Source organism: Mirounga leonina, unplaced genomic scaffold (genome assembly GCF_011800145.1).
Source record: "Mirounga leonina isolate KUSES-001 unplaced genomic scaffold, KU_Mleo_1.0 Mir_171, whole genome shotgun sequence".
NCBI classification, from domain to species: domain Eukaryota; kingdom Metazoa; phylum Chordata; class Mammalia; order Carnivora; family Phocidae; genus Mirounga; species Mirounga leonina.
The window spans coordinates 18,063,812-18,083,925 of record NW_023270436.1 but is presented as its reverse complement, the minus strand read 5'-3'; the positions used below and the strand labels follow the sequence as shown (position 1 = coordinate 18,083,925).

At 53.7% G+C, this 20,114-nt stretch overlaps 1 protein-coding gene across 5 annotated transcripts in view; it reads right to left on the bottom strand.

Moving 5' to 3' along the window:
- CMKLR1 (chemerin chemokine-like receptor 1) overlaps positions 1–20,114 on the bottom strand; it is a 45,608-nt gene that overhangs the window by 13,819 nt on the left and 11,675 nt on the right. Inside the window, exons 1-2 of one of the 5 annotated variants that reach the window (XM_035017230.1) lie at positions 11,574–11,762; positions 10,812–10,931 (exon numbers count right to left, since the gene is read on the bottom strand). The exons of 2 other annotated variants lie outside the window; for them this stretch is intronic. The gene's annotated coding sequence lies outside the window, so the exon portion shown is untranslated. Of the gene's footprint in view, positions 1–1,080; positions 1,438–10,811; positions 10,932–11,573; positions 11,763–20,114 lie in introns of those variants that run through there. 2 more of the 5 variants (XM_035017228.1, XM_035017232.1) reach the window with 2 other exon arrangements.

Sequence of the window (20,114 nt, the reverse complement as noted above, 5' to 3'; positions counted from 1 at the left end):
CTACGTGGCCCAGCACCCGACCTGCCTAATCCCCTAAAGTCAGCCTTGAGTCTGCTCACGCAAGCAATCCCCGAGCTATGTACATAGCTTATCCAGAAGGCAGCAGCTCTGGGGGCGTTGACATGAGCTGCTCAGGATGTGGTCTGAGAGGGCTGCCAACGGTGGTCGCCGTCTCCCCAGGCCAGGCGCCGGCCGGTGACATATGCTCAGGGTCCTGCTCACAGTGTGGGCTTGGAGCCTAGACTCCCAGGGGCTCCTGGGTGCTACTTAAGAAGTCATCGTCTCAGCCCCTGCCCCCCTCAACCCCTGCCCCTAGTCCAGGCCAGCACAGCTCACCTTCAGCCCCGAGGGCCAGGCTACATCAGCCCCAAGCATAGCTTCTCCCCCACCTCCTTGAGACCCCCGAGAGCTGGCAGCCAAAGGAACTTTCTCCATCAGCAGGGCCCCAACCTGCTGTGGGAGAGAAGAACAAGCAAGCTGAGCCCCAGGCTCCTGCTTCTGGAGCCCTTGTTTTCAACCCCCAGGCTCTGGTCCCTCCTTCCTTCTTTATAGCTCCATTGGATGCATGAGAACTGGACCTTACCAGGCCCCTGAAACTCACACCAGAGCCCCAGGCCAGATATCTGAGACCAGCAGACCATCCTGGTAAGGAGCTCTGGAGCCCAGAACGTCAGGGCTATTATTATTATTATTATTATTATTTTAAAGATTTGTATTTATTTATTTGACAGAGACACAGCGAGAGAGGGAACACAAGCAAGGGGAGTGGGAGAGGAAGAAGCAGGCTTCCCATAGAGCAGAGAGCCTGACGTGGGGCTCGATTCCAGGACCCTGGGACCATGACCTGAGCCAAAGGCAGACGCTTAACAACTGAGCCACCCAGGTGCCCCCGTCAGGGCTATTATTAAATAGTATTAATAATAATCATCAAAACAATGATATTTTATTGAGCACCTATGTGTGCCAGGATGCTGAGAAGCACTTACGTACATCCCCTCACACAAACTCCAGGGGATGGCGGGCATTATTATGGCCATTTTAGAGTTGAAGAAGCAGAGGCCCATCGAAGTTGAGTCCTACCCAAGGTCACAGGGCTACTGAGAGGCAGAGGTCTTTATACTTTCACAGGCTCTGCTTGGCACATGTCCTTAGATAAATCCCGGACACTTTGGCGGCCTTAGTTTCCCCATCTGTAAAAACAAGGTTGGAGTTGATGGTGTCAAAGCCTCCCTTCCAACTTTAAAAAAAATGCCATAGTTGAACGGGCCATGTGTCTGTCTATTGCCAGTCTTGTACCAGCAGAAAGACAGGGTGGCTCAGCTCCATGCTGTGTGACCACGAGCAAATCACTTTACCGCTCTGAGGAGCCGTGGTTGAAGTGCCTATGAAAGGGCAATACTAAAACCTTCCCTTCAGGGGCGTCTGGGTGGTGCAGTCGGTTAAGTGTCTGACTTCGTTTCGGTTCAGGCCCTGATCTCAGGGTTGTGGGATCGAGCCCCGCGTCCGGCTCTGCGCTCAGCATGGAGTCTGCTTAAGACTCTCTCTCTCCCTCTGCCCCTCCCCGCCACATTCTCTCTCTTTCTCTCTCTCAAATAAATAAATCTTAAAAACAAAAATAAAATAAAACCTTCCCTTCAGAAAATCAGGGAGTCTGGATAAAGTGATCTCTTGGGACCCCTTGCAGTTCTAAGATTTCTGGCCCAGGGATTGAAGGTTGATGTAGAGGCCTCTCACCCCACAACCCGAGAGCAAGTCTGGGGTCCTTCTTGACTGTGATAAGGTGGTCTCAGGCTCGTTGCCCCACTCCAAGCCACCCAGCGGCTAAGCCACCAGGTTCAAAGGCCCTTCCTAGTTAAGCAACCAAATTCTCTCTTTTCCAAGGTTCAGTGTTCCTGTCTGTAAAATGGGGCTGTTATTACGACCTCCCTCCTAGAGTTCTCACGAGCAGGTCACGAAGCAATGATGTGGGCGGTCACAGTGCCCCCCGCACAGTAGGTGCTCAGCAAACGTTGATGGTGACTTATCTGGGAGAACCAGCAGCATCCCTGTCCCGGGTGAGGAGAAAGCTGGGTGGCATCCAGCTAGCAGATTCTGTACCAAAGCAAAGAGCCGCGCTTCCAGAAACCAACGGAACTTGAAGACGAGCCTGGAATGTGTCTGGGGGCAGAGGAGGGACGGAAGCCAGGCTGCAGCCAGGGGTTCCTCGGAGCCTCCTCCTCCCATACCAGACGCTGCCTGGCCACTGCCATGCCTGCCCTCAGCTCGGCCCCATCTCCCTTCCCGCATCCCCACATCCTCCGTAGGAGCCTTTGCAAAGCAGTTTTCCACTTAGTGAAATCCCTCAGCTGAACTCAGGCTGTGGTCCCGCCTCTGTCCACACAGAGCCGCACGGCGTCACCAGGAGGTGGCCCCGGCTGTGAGGGCTCGCACCCACTCCCCACATCTCTGACCCTCCATTTCTGCTTCTGGGATGTGGGGATTGCCCAGCGGGCTATGAAGATCAAGAAGGACCGACCGGATGCACCTAGCAAAACAGCCAGCCCCTCGAAGGGTCTCACACGATGCAATTCCCCCTTATTCCCACTTGACAGATGGGAAAACTGAAATTCAAACCAGTTTCATGATCTTTCCCCAGGTTACCCCCACAAGTGAGCCAAGGGTAGAATTCGGCTTCTCTTCTGATTTTTCCCGGAACCTGGTTCCCTACCACTTAGAGCTAGGATTGAATCCCAGCTCCCGCAGTTGCAGGCTGTGGGACCTGGTACGGGTTACTTCACCTCTCTGAGCCTCAGGCTCCTCATCCCTAGCATCCGCCTCCAGGGGCTGTGAGCATTCAGTGAAACACGGTTGGCGAGGGCCTGGGCAGAGTGCCTGTCCCAATCACGACAACTTACGAATATTACCAGCAAGGGAGAGCCTAGGAAATGCATTCCCACTGCTCCCTCGGCAGAGCTACTATCTGAGGGTCCACGGAGAAGTTGGCAGGGCGCAGGCCTTCTCTGGAACCCCTCAGAACAGGGTCAGATGACGGGTAATGTTGGCTACATCGCGGGCACTGGCAGGCCGTAGCGTCGGAAGCCGGGCCCCTCTCCAGCCTTCTCCTCATGTCCTGTCTGCTTGTCCCTCTGAGCTACATTGAGGCTCTCAGCACATCTGGCCAAGGACAGCCCTGCCCGCCCCCACCACTGGCCGCCCAACAGCCCCGTCCGCTCCAGGCCACCTTGTTTCCGAGACTTCCTGCCTCCGGCCTGGAACGTTCTCCTCCGTGGTCCTGTCACAGGAGGAAGTGTGCTCAGCATGGGCCTGGGGTTCCAGGAGTGCGGTTTTGGCACCTTTGCCTGGGAGAGGTCAGTAGACAGAGGCCCTGTTGGAGGGTGAGGGAGGGCGAGGGAGGGTGAGAGAGGCTGGGCTGGGGCCTCTCCCAGACAGGCTGACTCAAACCCTCAGGGAGGCTGAGAAACTTCCGGCAAGATGGCCTGGACATTGGGCTACCGGAAAGCTCTGAAGGCCAGGGATTCTTCCCTCCAGTTCTCTGATCCTCCCATCTCCTTTGCTCTATCCTTCCAAGAAATATTTATTAAACATCTATTAGGCCCCAGGCCTGGATCTGGGAACTGAGGGGGTTGGCATTCTCCAGAGGTGGGGGGAGATAGGAACAAACAGATAAAGAAAGGCGGGACGAATAAGGCCATCACCCCTGGAGCCAGAGAGCCTGAGTCTGAGTCCCTGCGCTGCCACTCACCAGCTATGTGACCTCAGGCAAGTCACCACACCTCTCTGTGCTTCAGCTTCCTCATCTGAAAAACAGCAGGGACAGTAGCTCCTCCCTCACAGGGTTGTTTGTTCGAAGGATTAAATGAGTTCACATTGCTGATGTTTTAGAAGCATGCCCGGTTCATTGGAAGCACTATGTAAATGCCGGGAAAATAGAATGATTACAGTGGCAGGTGATGGGATATGCTACAGATAAAATATAAAGAGGAATGGGGCACAGAGATGGGGGAGAGGGTATTATTTTAGGTTGAGTGCTCAGAGAAGGCCTCTCTAAGAAGGTGACCTTTCAGCAGAAACTTGAATATAGGAAGAGGGAGACATGTGACTATCTGATTGAAGGCAGTATGGACAGCAAGTGCAAAGGCCCTGTGGCAGGAGCACGTTTGACAGGTTCAGGAAAGAGCACAGATCTGTGCATTCAAACATCTATTCAGAACGCTGCTAGCAAACACCTTCTGAGTGCCACACTCCCTGCTAGAAGCTGTGGGTGTGAGATGGCCCAGTCTCTGCCCTCATGTAGGGGAGGTGGGTGCAGGGGCACCCAGGAGGGGCACCTCCTCAGAGCACCTAAAGTCCAGACTTCCAGCGAACCAGCCATATTGGCCTGCATTACAAACAGGATGGGGTTATCTGCCGTCTCCACCTCTCCCTAATACTCCCTTGACTGTGGGGCCATGAGTCAGTGGCAGTTCACCACAGAGCGTGCCCTGGGTCCTGCTGGTGTAGAAATCAGAGCGATCTGGTAAGAAAGATGGGCCAATTCATTCTCACTTTTAGCTGTAACGAGAGAGTGCAGATCTTTTTGCAGAAGTGACGACATAGTCCCTACATTACTCACTGTGTCCCCTTCCTGGTCACTGGCAGCCGAGTTTGTGACCCTGGCTCTGTACAAAGCACAGAGAAGCTGGTTGGCGATATCAGGGGAAGCTTCTTGGCGGAGGTGACATTTGGGCTGAGGCTTGGAGGGTGCAAAGCCTTTGCTAAGTGGAGCCATGGAAGGAGGAGGCATCCGTGCAGAGAGAACTGTGTGCAAAGGCACAGAGGCTTGATCAAGTGTGGTGTGAGAGTGTGTGGAATGGGATGGCAGGAGACAGGGCTGTTAAGAAGACCCCTGCAAGGCACCGACTTTCCTCTGGGGGCAATAGGGAGCCATGGATGGTTTTTGAGCAGAGGGGTGTCCATCTTTCTGAAATGACCCCAGTTCTAACTCATACGGCTGATACGGGGGCTGTGCTGAAGGAGGGGAGACTGAAAGCAGGAGACAGGCAAGGAGCCCTGTGAGCTGGGTGAGGATCCATCTGCCAGTTCCAGGTCCATTCAGAAGTAGCAGTCTTTGGAGGCTCCAGGAATTGGGGCCCCCTCAGCGAGCTGGGGAATCTGGCAATCTCCCCATTTTCTTGAGGAATTTTTCCTCAGCCCAAGTGGGCTGTTTTGCCTCAAGAGCTGTTTCCATGGCAACTGCCAACGCTCTAAGAAAGGTCTTAGATGGGCAGACAAGTGGGGACCAGAGATACCCAGATGAGGCTTCATGGGAGAAGCCAGGTCATGGAGAGGGGCCCACACTGGCCAGTCCCAGGGACTGAGACTCATCTACTGCTCCCAGAGCCCCTGAAGCCATAGATGAAGTCTGGTCGCCATGACAATGCTGATTCCTCATTTCTGGGCCTCACTGACCTGGGGCCTTTCAGCATGGGGGGCAGGGGGAGAGAGAGAGAGGCAATGCCAAGTGGCAGCCAGAACCAGCAACTTATAAAATATGCACATCCTAGGACAGGTGTGCGAGGCAGGTAAGTCTGAAGACCCCCCAGGAGATGAGCAGGGATGCAGCTAAAGGAGCAGCCTCTGGGTCTGATTTTTGGATTCCAGAAAGGCATCCCCTACCTCCCCAAACTGACGCCTGGTAAACCCTGCTGCTATGCCTTGAATTCCACCATAAGAGTTCTACTTTCTATCCCCTTCCCCCAATTAATTGCAGTAAAAGTAGTAATGATAATGAGTGGCGCAAACCGTGTCCCCCCTCAAATTCATATGTTGGAGCCTCATTCCTAATGTGAGTGTATGAGAAAGCGGGGCCTTTGGGAAGTGATTAGGTCTTGAGGGTGGAGCCCCATGAGTGGGATGAGTGCTTTCATAAGAGACCCCACAGAGAGATCCCCAGCTCCACCATCTGCAGAAACACGACGAGAAGACAGCCGTCGATGAACCAGGCAGCAGGCCCTCACCAGCCACATCTGCCAGTACCCCGATCTTGGACTTCCCAGCCTCCAGAACTGCAAGAAGTCCATTTCTGTTGTTTATAAGCCACCCAGTTTATATTTTTGTTAGAGCCACCAAGACAGACTAAAACAATGACTAACTTTCACTGGAAGTTTACAATGCACCAGACGTTGTTCTAAATACTTCAACCCATTAGCTCATATAATCTAGACCATAACAGCACAGTGGGTATTACTGCTCTCATTTTAAGATGAAGAAGCTGAGGCACAGAGAGGTCAAGCAAGCTGCCTGAGGCCAGGTAGTTAGGAAGGGGCGGAACAGGATTGGGATGTGGGCATCCACTCTCTTCCTCCTTGCTTACCTCCGGAGTTTCCTTCCAAAACCCATGCTTGCTTTTGGCGTTATGAAGCACACAGAGCTTAATCCAGTGTGTGGCACAGAATAGGGGCCCAGCAACGTCTGTTCCCTTCTTCCTTCCTGGTGTATGATCCCAGAAAGGAATCCAAATATAAATCACTCCCTTAACAACAGAAATGCTGGCCTTCTCTCCAGAAGCACCCCTTCCTGGTAGCCTTCCGCAAACCCCAAGCTTTCCATGAGCAGCCCCTGGAATCCAGAGACACCTTCTGGACTTCCACTTGCTCCCAGGTGGGGCGCGTTCATGTGTCCCTCTGGGGAGTGGCCTGAACATCTCTTCTTTGTGGAAAGCCAACCCTCCCCACCCTCGTCAGACTGCGGGGCTTAGAAGGAGATGACCTCGCCCCTGCTCTGAGCCTGGCCAATGAAAATACCCCATCCCCCTGGCCACCAATGACTGCTTCAGGAATTGGGCACAGGGGCCTGAAGTGGGCCAATGAGAGCCTTCCCTGAGACTCTTGCCACCACTTGGGCAGATTCTAACAGAGAACGAGACCAACAGGAAGGAAGCAGACCTCAAAGATGGAGCGAGACCAACCATGCCTGAAACCCTTGCTGGACAGATGAGTTCCCCCCAGCCAATGAATTTCCTTTCCTGCTTTAGCCAGTTTGAGTAGGGATACTGTCCCCTGCAACCGAGGGAACCCTGCCTCACACGCAGCTGTTCCAGCTCTGATATCCCAACGTTGAGGAGGGACCTCACTGCAAACAGTGCTTGGGGCCATCCAAAATGGCAGCAGCTTGGGAGAGAGAGAGGGAGGCTGAGGCCTCACAGATTTGCTTGCCTGACCCTACAAGGTCCACTGCTGAAGGAAGAGGCTCCCTCAGGTGCACTAAACTCTCCAGGGAATCCCCAAATCGGAGAGCTGCCCTTCCTTCACCAGCAAGACCAGGCCCTGAGCTGGGTGTGTGATGCGCAGAGAATTAGACACCATCCCCATCCTTGCAGGGAGGTGGGAAAAGCAGTCATGCAAATAGATCCCTAAATCAGAGCTGACATTTACTGAGGGCGGAGGCTGTGGCCTGTTCTGGTCACTGCTGCACCCCAACCCCTTGAATCGTGTGCGACACATGGTGGGCGCTCCATAAAAATTTTGTTCAATAAATTTGAAGGCTTCTTACGTGTGTGGCATTTACCTGTTACTAGCTCAGTCTCCACGTCAGTCTCAGGAGGCTAGAACTATTATTAGCCCCATTTACAGATGAAGGAGGAGAAGCTCAGTGAGGTTAAGTGACTTGCCTGAGGCTGCCCAGCCAGGAAGCTGCAGAAGTGGGATTAGAATGGGGGCAGTTTGGACCTTACAGGGCTTGTGGCAGACATCTGTAAGGAGCACTGCCAGCGGAGGGGGAAATCGCAGAGGGCAGTCCAGGGGACAGCAGGAGGGAAGGCAGGGAGGCGGGACACAGGGAGACGTGGGAGCTCCGCTGGCAGGGAGTGCTGACCTTACAAAGCTCCAGGGAGGGGATGCCGAGGGGGGCCAGGCAGCACAGGACAGGAGACCAGGTGCAGAAAAGCCACAAAGAGAGGAAGAGAGGGCCCCTGAGTGTGAGACCAGTATCTGTTCCCTTTGGCCAGCCTGGGCAATGTCAGCAACCTAGGGTCACTGACTCAGGACAGGGCTGCAGGGCCCAGGGTCAAGGAGGGCTACCGGGGGAGCGGGGAGGGATCGCGGAGCCCAAGTCCTTCCAAACCCACCCGTTCCCTTGTACACCAGGAGCCCAGTGCCCCCTGGCATGGTGTTCAAGGCCTCTGGGGCCCTTACTGCCTGGGGTGGCCCTGTCTCGTTCCCTCTGCTCCTCCCAGCCCCACTGGGCACTCTGTAGGAATCCGGGCAGAACAGCCAGCAGCCAGCAGTGATAACGAGAAGAAAGAGAACACTCATGCTGGGACAGCCAGGCGTCTGGCTGGGCCTGGCCTTCCTTATCTCCCCGTCTCCATACAAGGCCCCCGGGGGTGGGGTGGGGGGGATTACTATCCCCACTTAACAGGTGTTGAAACTTGGACTCTGAAAGGAACCGGATCAGGATCACCAGCCACACCTGAAACTTGGGTCTGTTCTAACAGATCCTGGCAGCAATCCACAAGGCTGGTTAACATGTCCCTCTGTCCTGTCACAGCATGTCCAGGCATCCGGAGGGGCAGACGGCCCTTCCACTGCAGGGCTGTGACGAGCGCTTCCTGTCCATCCGACTTCCCTCACATCTCACTAGCAAGCTTCTCGATGGGGATTCAGAAGCCCTCTCCTGTCTCCGGTCTCGGGGCGCAGCCCTGGGCCAAGAGTAACAGAAACCAAGAGGCTGGTGTGACATCATTAACTCCCACGTCTCAGGTGCCAACTGGGTACCCAGTACCTCCACTCAGAACAACCCATCCAGGTGGGCTTTTTCATTCCCATCTTGCAGATACGGAAAACTGAGGTAATAAGAAGCAAGACCACTCGCCCAAGATCCCACAGGAAGGAAGGGACAGAGATGGGATTTGAACTTGAGCTGCCCTGACACGAGGCTCATATTTTGGGTCCCTGTGACTGTCCCTGCCGTTGTGTGACTTGCCTGTTGGAGACTCCTCTGGGCACAGAGTCCTGTGTTCTTATGCCTGCTTACCGCCCCCCCCCCCCCCGGGCCCAGGGCTGGCAGGGTCACCGCATCTCACATGTCCCCAATCCCACCTCCAAGAGCCCTCGGTGACAGGACTCACCCACCTCTGGACAACAGTTGCCACTCACCAGGTTCCTGGGCAGGCAGGCAGGGGCTGGAGAGGCCCGTCCAGCCGGATGGCGCCCTGCGAGATCCCGGAGCCCTGAGCCGCCCAGTGGCACCCTGCCCAGGCTGCCAGCCCCGGACACAGGGGGCCCTGGGGCATCTAGGCAGGTTCTGGCCCCTTGGAATTCCCTGGCTCCAGCCCAGGCAGCTGACCAAAGAGCCAGGCGCCGCTGCCGGCAGCCAGGACGGTGGAGTATGAGATCCCACCCTGTTCCCAGGCGTGGGGGGAGGAGGAACGGGCTGCCCTCCCCCTCGACCCCGTCACTGCGCTGTCACCTTTCCCAAGGCAAAGCTCAAGCCTTGCCCTAAGGAAGGGTCTTGCTGGGAAAACTGCCCCTCCACCCTCAACGGAAAAAACAGCTGGTTGAAGCCCAGAGGAAATTCCAGGCTCTCCAAAGCCGTTCCTGGAGAGGCTTTAGGATGGAGGGGTCTGCCACCCTCAGGTTATGGCTTAAGCCCCACCGGGGGGCAGCAAAGCCAGATGCCCAGGCCAGCCTGGCCCCACGCCTGCCCTGCAACCTTGGGCCATGGAGCCATCTCCTCATCTGCAAGGTCTGTCGATGTAAAAACTACGTGGGATCTCCAGTGCAGGGTGTAGAGGGGACTTCCAAAACATTCCAGGCAAATCGGGATGGGTCGGTCCACCTCCGTAGGTAGCCTCGCTCCAACACACATGCCCCTGGGCTGTTCTGTTTACAGAGAGCTACTTCTGGAGGCAGATAATACTGAGTTGGAATCCTAGCCCCACCACCAGAAGCTGTTTTTTCATTCGATTACTGTGACAAATCTGTGGTGTGCCAGGCGCCGGGCTAGGTGTGGGAATGGCGCAGAGACCAAGGGGCGCAAAGACTCGTGTCTGGCAGAGCTCACCTCGCGGGGCGACAAGAGGGGCAGAAGGAACCAGCACGCAGGCAACGTCGTGAAGGGGTGCCCTGCGGCCGGTCACATTGCCTAAGTCTTAGCGTTGCCCAGAAATGGGGAGAGCCTGCCCCTGAGACCTCCCCTCAGGTCCACGCTCAGGAATAAAAGAATCAGAAATAAACCCGCCCTGGGTTCTGCCATGTTCCAGAGCTGGTCACTCCTCTTTCTCCTCCCCACCCCCGCCCCCTGGCAGACCTTCTAGAAAAACCCATCAAGTCATTAGAAAACTCTGCCTTTTTTGACTAAACTGAACTCTGAACAACCTGCCATATTCACCTCAAGCCTGGTTCAGCCCCCCAGGATCACACAGGATAAGCTGGCCACCTCCTTCCCACCACTTCCCCAACAAGGGCCACTTCCTCACTTATAATGTGGGCCAGTACTTCCTCTGCATCGTTCTTAACCCCTTGCCTTCTGGCCCCCACCAGCTGGGACCGTTCTCTCTCCAGGCAGAAGGAGGAGTGCTACAGGATGTTTTTGCTCGCAGGTTTGTCTGTTTGTTTGCTTATATTTTGACTTGGTCCAGAAGGGAGGGAAAAAAAACATCTCAAAAGACTCACGTATACAGGGGAACATAAATTAAAAGTGAGAGTGTAAGGAGGAAGGGAACGTGGGTGGAGACAGAAACCAGAGCCAGGGCTGAGGGGAAAAATGCAGATGATAAGTAATGTCCTACATGCTTAGCTTGGGTGGGCCATACCGCGGACTCCCAGACTTACAGTCTCGGAAAGGAAAACCCAGTCCCAGCGGTCACGTGCGCCTGGCTAAAAACAAATCCACTCCGGGGGATGGCAAGCCTTCCTGCGGCCAGGAGGCAGAAGGACTTTCTCCAGAGGTACCTGCAGAGAGGACAAGGTGTGATATGGTGATCACTGTCCTCATGGACACCCTGACCGTGGACACAGCCTCAAGTTTCTGCGCATTTTAGGATAGGCATCCAAATGCTTAGGGCCTGAATACGGCGCCCTCCCTCTAAGTTGGTGGCCCTGCCCCAAAGTGCAGTTCGGTAAGAGCCCCTTTCCCCGGCCGGGCCTGGGAAGGAGTGTCTAGACATCCAGGTTTACGCATTGCTGGCTTCCTCTGAAGACATTTCTAGAATATGTGGGAGCAGGCCTGAACTATGTGGCCTTCAAGGCATCCTCCCTGATCCTGTTTCTCCCAGGGAGAAAATGCTAGACCCCAGCCATGCTGCCTACCAGCTGGAGGCAGGCCCGGGGTGTGATTCTGCTCACTCCCCGATGCTTGCTTGCCTGTTACCATGCCCAGGATGCTGACAAAGACACTCGCGCCGCCTACATCCTGGCTTGTGCCTCTTAACTCAACAGGCTTATTAAGAGTGCTACTTTTACTCTCAAAGTGCCCCAGTTTGGACAATGTGGATGTCCTACTCACAAATCACCCCCCGCCCCAGAGAGAGGAGGACCAGAAGCTTCTGAGTGCTGACCTTGCCCGCCCACCTGTGCTGGGCCCTGTGCACTTACCTGGGTCCTCACATTCCCATGATCCCCACTTGGCAGACAGAAAACAGAGGTTCGAAGAGGCTGGGGCTACCATGTAAAAAGGTACGTGCCAGGCACCTGTATCCAGAATATTCCGGGGTTTAGGTACCCATTGGCTCTGCACAGGGATGGCTACTCACACCACCTCCACAGATGTAGAGACTGAGGCTTGGCTCAGAGACAGAAGGGGGCCTGCTGGGGGCCCTGCAGTCTCAGCCTGAAAGCCTGGATTTGAGAGGCAGCTCTCTTCAGTGCAGGCTCTCGAGCTGTGGGCCCAGGGGCAAGGAACTTGGCCTCTCTGAGCCCTGGCTTATCTCCTCTGCAAAATGGAAATGAATCTGGCAACTACCTTCCCTTGTTGCAGGACAACCGCTTGAGGGGAGCGCCTTGGAAGCTGGGGGCACATCTGGGTGTGGTTACTCGCGGGCAGATAAGGAGCAGCCGCGCTCGCCCAGAAACTGGACCCTCCCAGGAAGGCCACGCCCCTCAGCACAGGCCGTGTACCTTGCAGGGCCCTGTGCAAAGTGAGCACACGGGCCCCTTATTCAGAAAGGACTAAGGATTTTAAGACAGCAACTTCAGGGTGTTAAACCAAGCTCAGGCCCTTCTGAGGCCTGTGTGGCTGCCCTGGTGGCCCACCCATGAAGCTGGCCCTGCCCTTCTGCTCTGGGGGCAGGGGTGCGAGAAGAGTCCTCTCCACTGCAGGCCCAGCAGGGCAGGGGTTTGGTGGGGCGGGCAATCTCAGTGGGGAGGAGGGAGCAGGGGATGATACCGTGGTGGACACAGAAGGAGATGGGAGGAGGGCAGGGCAGCCAAGTATACCCAGAGGGAAGAGGACACAGAGGAACAGGGAGGCGGCGGACAGGGAGAGACAGGAATGGGGAGACAGAGAATTGACAGAGAGGGTAATGGAAGCAGCTAAAAGGTGAGAGCAGGGAGAAAGACTAAGAGCAAATACAGAGATTCAGAGTCAGACAGAAGAGGAATAGGCTGAAAGCCACCTCTGCCCAACTCCTGAGAAGGTCCAGGAAGGCCCTACACCCAGAATGGGCCGAGGAGGGGCCCCACGAACAGCCATCCTTCTGGGGGGTGGTCCAAAGCAGCTGGGAGAGTAGAGGGCATGCGGGTGTTTTCTGTTGTATTTAGGCACCTGCTTAAGAGTATAATAAGGGCAGCCTTGGGCTATTTCCAAAATTCCCAAAGATCAGAGAGCTAGGAGCAAGGTGTGAGCTCCATAGAAACATGAGGGGCCTCTGCTCTGGGATGGAAAGCTGGAGCCACTTGGCAACTGGGGACCACACGCTGATCAGAATATGCAATGGGAGCTCGTCTGTGTCTTTGGCTAATTTTACCAGGAAACAGCAAGTATCATTTAACACACGGGCTGTTTGGTGGTGGGGTGGGAGCGGTGTTTGCGGAGGTCCTGGCAGAGAAAAGACTGGCTAAAAGCCCTATCAGGTTGTTTTCTCAACTGAGTATAGGGGTTTTCAGTCATTATCTTCTCTAGAGAGTCTCTCTGTCCATTGGATATTAGCATCAGGGAGAGCCCACAAGGACACATTTTTTCCTATAAACATTTCACCAAGGGTTTAAGAGTTCAAGGGTTCTCTTGGCATGAGACAAGCAAGTCTCCTGACTCGACCACTCGACCTGACTGGACATTGGATATTAGCATCAGGCCCCCCCATAGGGGGCCACCAAGATGACGTGGATGTTAGAGGGAAGGGTGGGCCCTGCATAAAACCCAAATAGGACCCTCTCAGGCTAGGTTCAAAGTGAGCCAGAAGAACCCTCTCCCTGTGACACTGAGGAAGCTGGAGTCGGTAAAGCTAGGTTTAAAACCCCAAATGTGTTCATATGATGGTCAAGGGGATAATGGTGGTAAAGAGTCACCAGCATTACAGTTTAAATAATACTTCATAATAACTCATTATTAGTCTAATGGGCATTTGTGCACGATTGTCACTCGGATTTTGTAACTTAAATTTTTGACTTGGCAACACAACTCTCATCTGATTGGTGACATTCAAAACCATCTAAAATTATTAAAAAGTTAGGATGCAAATCCTTGCTCCCACCCTGCCACCATCTGCCCAGTCCCCTCTGTACCTATCAGCTTTTCTTTGTTTCTCATATCCCCTTCCAGGGTTTCTTTGGGTAAATACGAACGTATATTCTAATTTCTCTCCCGTTTTGCATAAAAGGTAGTAAACTACACACACTACTTTGCAATTTGTCTTTCTTACCTGACAATACGACTTGGAGATCATTTCACATCAGTATGTAGAAAAAGTACCTATCCTTTTTGATGGCTGCGTAGTATTCCATTTTGGGTTGTTGTTGTTGTTGTTGTTGTTGTTGTTGTTGTTTTACCATCATTTACCGATCTCCCGGGCCTGAGCATTTGACTTGTTTCTAGTCTCTTACTACTATAGTTCATTATTGTATACATGTTACAATATTATAATCAATCATGTTGTGTGTGTATCATTTCTTACTTATTCCTAATACTGTCTGGGGCTCTCCAGCCCTTGTCTTTTATGATGAGCAAACAAGTCTTCAGCCCTCCTTTTGCCCTGGCTGGGCTGTGTTTTAATCCGCCAAGAAAATGCTTCAGAGCCACTTAGACTGTCAGTCTGCAGAGAGCCCAAGCCATGTCTGCGGTATGAGGTGTCACAGGAAGTCGGGAAGTCTTGGTTTTTATCCCAACCATCCCAGCTGTTCCAGCTTCTGGTCCTCAGTTTCCAGATATATCAGAGGGAGAGAGCAATCATGCACAGGGCCATCGTAGGAGTCAGGGATCGGGAACGGGTCTGCAGATGTATGAAACTCTCCACGGTATGAGAGAGACAGATGTGTGCCCAAAGCCCCCTTGCCAACTCCAGAGGGTAGATCTGGACCCTGTGGGTTCCCAGAGAAGGAGCCAGTCAGGCTGGAGGAGGCAGGTTCCACAGAGAACCGGGCAGTGACAAGCCAACTGGCACCTCTTCCAGAGCTGTCTCCATCTCAGAGGCTAGAGCCTGAGCTCCTGAGGAGTCATGTTCTGGACCTGGCTGGGCAGCCATGAGCAGCCCCAAGCCACGATCTACTGAAAGTTGTTTTCTGTTTTTATTCCATTTTAAAATAAATCAGTGATCACATTCCTGGGGTGTAGAGAAACCTCTCCCCTCCATGGACTGGCCCTAGCCTCCCTGTCCCCTCAGGAAAGAATCTAAGGTAATTTTCCACCCATTGCTCATGAAGAACAAATCCTGGCAGGCAACATGATACCCATCCCACTTACAGGCTGGAGTCCTCATCTCCCTCCGTGGAGCTCTCACTTCTTCCCAACTTACCTCCCAGAGGGAGGGCCCCAAGTGGCTGACAGAGGGGTCTTGGTCTCCCTGCTCCTGGCTTCCTCACCCGTCGACCAAGAACCCTGGCAACGTCTCCACCAGGGCTGGTTTCCAAGGGCTCCCACAGTGCATAGCCACAAGCAAGCCGTGGGAACCACGAGTCAGCCCTCAGGATCCTTCCCATCCTTTACTTTGTTCCCACCTTCCAACGGCCCTGATTCCCAACCCCATCTCACAGCTGAGGGAACAGCAGCTCAGAGGGGCCAAGCAACTTGCCTAAGGTCACACAGCTACAATATGGAAGAGCCAGGACTTGAACCCAAACCCATGCTCCACACGCCACGGGGAAGGGAGCAGGCTCTGGAGCCAGAACACCTGAGTTCAAATTCCAGCTCTGCCACTCACCACACATGAGAACTCTTCGTGGCTTAAATGGCCCATGCCTCACTTTCCCTATCTGTAAAATGGAGCAGTAATAGTACATACCTCATAGTGGTGGTATGAGGATTAAATAAGAGAAGGAGTATGTTATTGAATAGGATTATGATCTTATGATTACATGACATATGATTATACTGCCCCAGATCTGAACGTGGTATAGTCATAAGGGAGTCTGATGATAAAACAAAACAAAACAACAAAACTCCTCCCAGAGCTTCTTTCACGCTAAGGTATAAATATCGAGGACAGATGACACATTTCTCTTTTATACATTCAGTAAACCTTACTGAGCACGCTTGATCTGCCAGGCACCAGGCAAAGAGCTGGGGATACAAAGATACAGTTCCCACTCCTAAGAAACCCCGAGAAGCCAGGCAGGGGAGGCACACAGTGAGGAAAGCACAAGGCAGCGAGCCCCGCGTGCTGGGAGAACACGCGGGCGTGTTTCCCACTGCAGCTGCCAAGTCAGGCAAGGCTACCTGGGAGAAGAGAACCTGGAAGGATGAGTGAGGTTGGCCGGAGCAGAGCAGATGTCAAGGTTCAGCGGGACAGAGTTCTGCACGTTCAAGGAACACAGCTGGAGTAGGCGGGTACAGATTGAGTTCAGATTTTAAAATTTTGACGGTATACATGCAGGCACTGTGTGCAGCAGAAGCCGAATTTGAGCAAGAACATATGGACCCTGCTGTCACCTTAAAATCCCAAAGGGAAGGTGTGGTCAGGGAGCCAACCCCGTGCCTCTCGCCCTGAGCCCTGGGATGCATGTCACACTTGGTGGTGGTACTTTCTCCTGAGTTCCACCAAGAAGCCCAGCCGTCTCCAGGGCCCTGGGACTCAGGACTAAATATCCCAGGCCTCAAGAGCTTACCACTCCTTCAGCTTTCCAGTTTAGGAAGAGCCAGGCCACCTCCCAGGACCGTCACTACATGCCTGGCTCTCCGGGGGCAAAGCCCTCTCCTTCCTCCTTTCTTCTTCCTCCTCCCTCTGCTTTTCCTTCCTTGGCCAGAATCACAGAGACTTAACCCACTTGGCCTTTCCTGTCCCCTGCTCCCACCCTCCCAAGAAAGGAGCCAGCAGCTGAGATGGGCCATGCCCACATCCACACCAGCTCCACCCACCTTCCCATCCCCAACTCAGGACGCACTCCCTGCCCCAGAGCATTCACACATTCATCCAGTCTATAACAGGAATAGAACTGGGTCCTGGAAGCTTCAGCATACTCATAGCCAAAGAAACACAGTCCAACAGCCAAAAGCACTTATAAATGATTCAATTTTTTTTACTGCCATCCCTCAAAGAAAAACAGTATTGTGGTGGATGTTGGTGCCCAGCTCAGATCCCCTTTCCTGGCTGAGGGCACCCGTCCCACAGCTACAGAGAATACCAGATGCTCACAGCTCACAGCTGGTCCTTTCTGAGAATTGCCCCGAGCTAAGCAGGGGCTGCCTCTCCCCAGCTGGCATGCAGTACAATTCAGGCTCCAGAGTCCCCCATGGGACCAGGCTGAAACTAGTCTCCACCTGAGACCACCTCCTTGCTGAGTTCCTCCCCTTCTCTGTCCTTGAATGCAAATTTAAGATTGTGCTCCCAAATTCACTAATCAAAATAAATAATATTTTAGTTCCATATTTTTAAAATTTATTTGTTTGTTTATTTTAGAGGGAGAGAGAGAGTGCATGCGAGTGGTGGGGGCAGGGAGAGGGAGAAGAGAGAGAAAATCCCAAGCAGGCTCCACGCCCAGATCAGCTCAGAGCCCGACGCAGGGCTCCATCTCACAATCCCGAGATCATGACCTGAGCCAAAACCAAAGGTCAGACGCTTAACAGACTGAGCCACCCAGGCGTGCCTCGTTCCATATTTTTTAAAAATTGAAACTAATGCGTAAAATGCATGATGAACAAAATATCACAATTTTAAACAAAGATGGACCCCAACTTTGAACTTGCATGACCTGCCTCACTCACCTCCCCCTAATCTCAACCCTGCCTGAGAGAACTTACTCAGTACCTCACATTTACCTAAATCCTTGCCTCAGGCTCTGCTTTGGGGAAACAGATATCCAACTCAGAACCCAGTCTTCTCTTTCCCCTCCCACTGCCCTGACTCTGAGTTGTGTGCTGAGTAATCATGGGCAACTATAATATGCCAGGTGCATTCCCTGCTCTGCAGTCCCACTCTGGCTCTAGCTGCTGGAACTTTCCCCTCCATGCCCAGGGCCCAGTGTTTTCCAATCATGTGACCTCCTCAGCCCCACCTGTGCCTACCTCTCTCTCTCAAATAAATCTTTAAAAACAAAAATCTTGACCACGTACAGGTTCCAGTGGGCTAGGGTTGTCAATCTCTCTGCTGGACATCAGGGGAAACTGAGACCTTTCAAAGAGCCGCTCTGTCTTTCCTGTCCAAACCCTGAGCCTTGAATGTTGCCTTGGGGAAACTGAGGAATGAACAAGGTGCTGGGGGAGGTAGGCGACATGGCTTCCAGACCCACTCTGCTCCTAAATTTCTGAGAACCTACACAAATCTCTTTCTCTCTCCGAGCCACGAGCATGTGGATCTTCCAGGCGACCTTGAGCTAGACGGCACCCTCTGGCCCAGCCGGGAAGACTCAGCCCAAGCTGGGTTCAGGGCATAGGTTTTGCCTGAGCAAGTGAGCCAACACGGCTGGAGAAACAGGATCGGACACCAGGCTTCTTTCTCTGACACCATGTTTGGGCCTCAGTTTCCTCTTCTGGAAATGAGTTCTCAGATCCTTGCCAACTCACAGTTGGCTCACAGAGAGCGGCACTGGAGCCAAGGGCTGGACACTTGGCAAAAGCCAAACCACCTGGAGAGAGAGCCTGGCCAAGTGCCTCAGACAAAAGGCACACAGGCTATTTCCTCTAGAGGGACCCAGCCCTGGCCAGAGGTCCAGGACTCCAGCTGGGGAATCCTAAAGTTTGCATCTTTGTGCAAAACCTTCCCTGTGCCTGGTGGGAGGGTCCTCACGGTCCAGGTGCTAGCTGGGTTCTTAGTGGTTCTTCCGTCTGGGAGCTTAGTGTGACCAGAGGTGAGCTTAGTGTGACCAGAGGTGATGCCCTGGAAGGAAGTGGGTCTTAGTTGTCCAGGAAACTGCCCCAGCTGCCCAGCCCCAGCTACAGCAGGGTAGAGGGGAACAGGACTCACCCAAGTGGCATCTTTGCAAGTGTTGCAGTTAAAGCTGTATGGCTTCTGGCTTCAAACTCCAGCTCTGCTGCTTACCAGCTGTGTGACTCTGAGCAGGTCACTTAACCTCTCTGTGCCTTTTTCTTCAATACACAGTGGAGAGATGGGGGGGTGGGAAAGAAGACTCAATTGTCTGCCAGTGTCCCCCTCAAACCTGACAGTCCATGCATTTCCTGCCCCAAATTTCTCTGAATGAGCCACAGAAACAGAAAACCAGAGTACAGATTGAAGGTCCGCTCCGCGGAACTGACCCAAAGATTTATGAGGGCCGCAATTTCTGTCTTTAAATGCAGGGGAATATTACGGCACTGAATGCAAAAATTCCCGTGCTTTTTTTCTTTTTTAAACAAAGCATACGCCCTCAACATAATTTTACGTTTTAAAAATAGGCACACAACCTCAAAATAACTTCAGTGAGGGTTCAGTTTTCCCTCAGGGAAGGAAGGGGTCTTCAGGAGATGCTCCAGATCCTGGTCCTCAGAGTGTGCGGGCGTGCCCCTCTGCTCTTGGGGCTCGCCTGGGCATCCCCTCACTAACAGCTGTGGGGTGCCCACGATGTGCAGGGCGCAGGGCTGCGGGGTGCCCGGGGCAGGTTTCCTGGACAACTGAGGCCCACACCTTTTCTTCATGGCATCTTATCTCAGCCAACTCCCAGAGAGAAGAAGCCACCGAGAGCCCAGCCGGCACCTGGAACCTCGGGGACCCTCCCTCACCTTGAGGTAAGCGCTTGCTTTTGCTCAAAGATGCTCCGCTCAACCTCTGGAAGACTTAGAACACTGGCTACAGAAGAAAGGAGAGAGGAGAGGGGAGGAGGGAGGAGGAGGGAAAGGGGAGGGGAGGAGGGGAGGAGGGAAAGGGGAGGGGAGGAGGGGAGGAAGAAGGGAAGAGGGCAGGGGGAGGGGAAGAGAGGAGGGGAGGAGGGAGAGCGAGAAGGAATGTACACTGAGAAGACAGGAGCCAGCCAGACTTTGACCCAGCTCTTCACAGTGGCCTGGCTCTGCACCCCACGTCTGGGGACAGAGCCCAGAACCCCACGAGTTTCAGAGCCCCCTTAGGAACTTGAATGTCCCGAGATGCCTGCAGCATTTCCATACGACATCGAGGGGAGAAACTAGCTGGCCCCCACCACCCCAGAGGAGCCAGGTGATGCCCAGAGAGATGGTTTCAGATGGTTCCAGAAGCGTATCGCTGCCCTGGCGCCAGGAGCTCTTTCGACTTCACCCCTGCACCCTCGCAACGCCCCTTGCAACACACCCCGAGTTTTTGAGAACACGGCTTTCAACGAGGTGAAGCAACTTGCCCAAAGCCCCTCCGCAAGAAAGCAGAAAGGGGCAGAGCTTCTTACCAAGGCCCCCCATCACTAGGGACACAGACTGGACCGGACCGGATCGCTAGTGGCAAAATTGCAAATACTGTGCATGTAGTGAGCACCGGGCCCCAGAGCTGCGTGCACCCAGTGTGTGGACGCCCCATTCCAGATTCTTGCCTTTAAACAGCTGACTGTGGCAAATACCAAAAAAAAAAAAAAAAAAAAAGATAAAACACA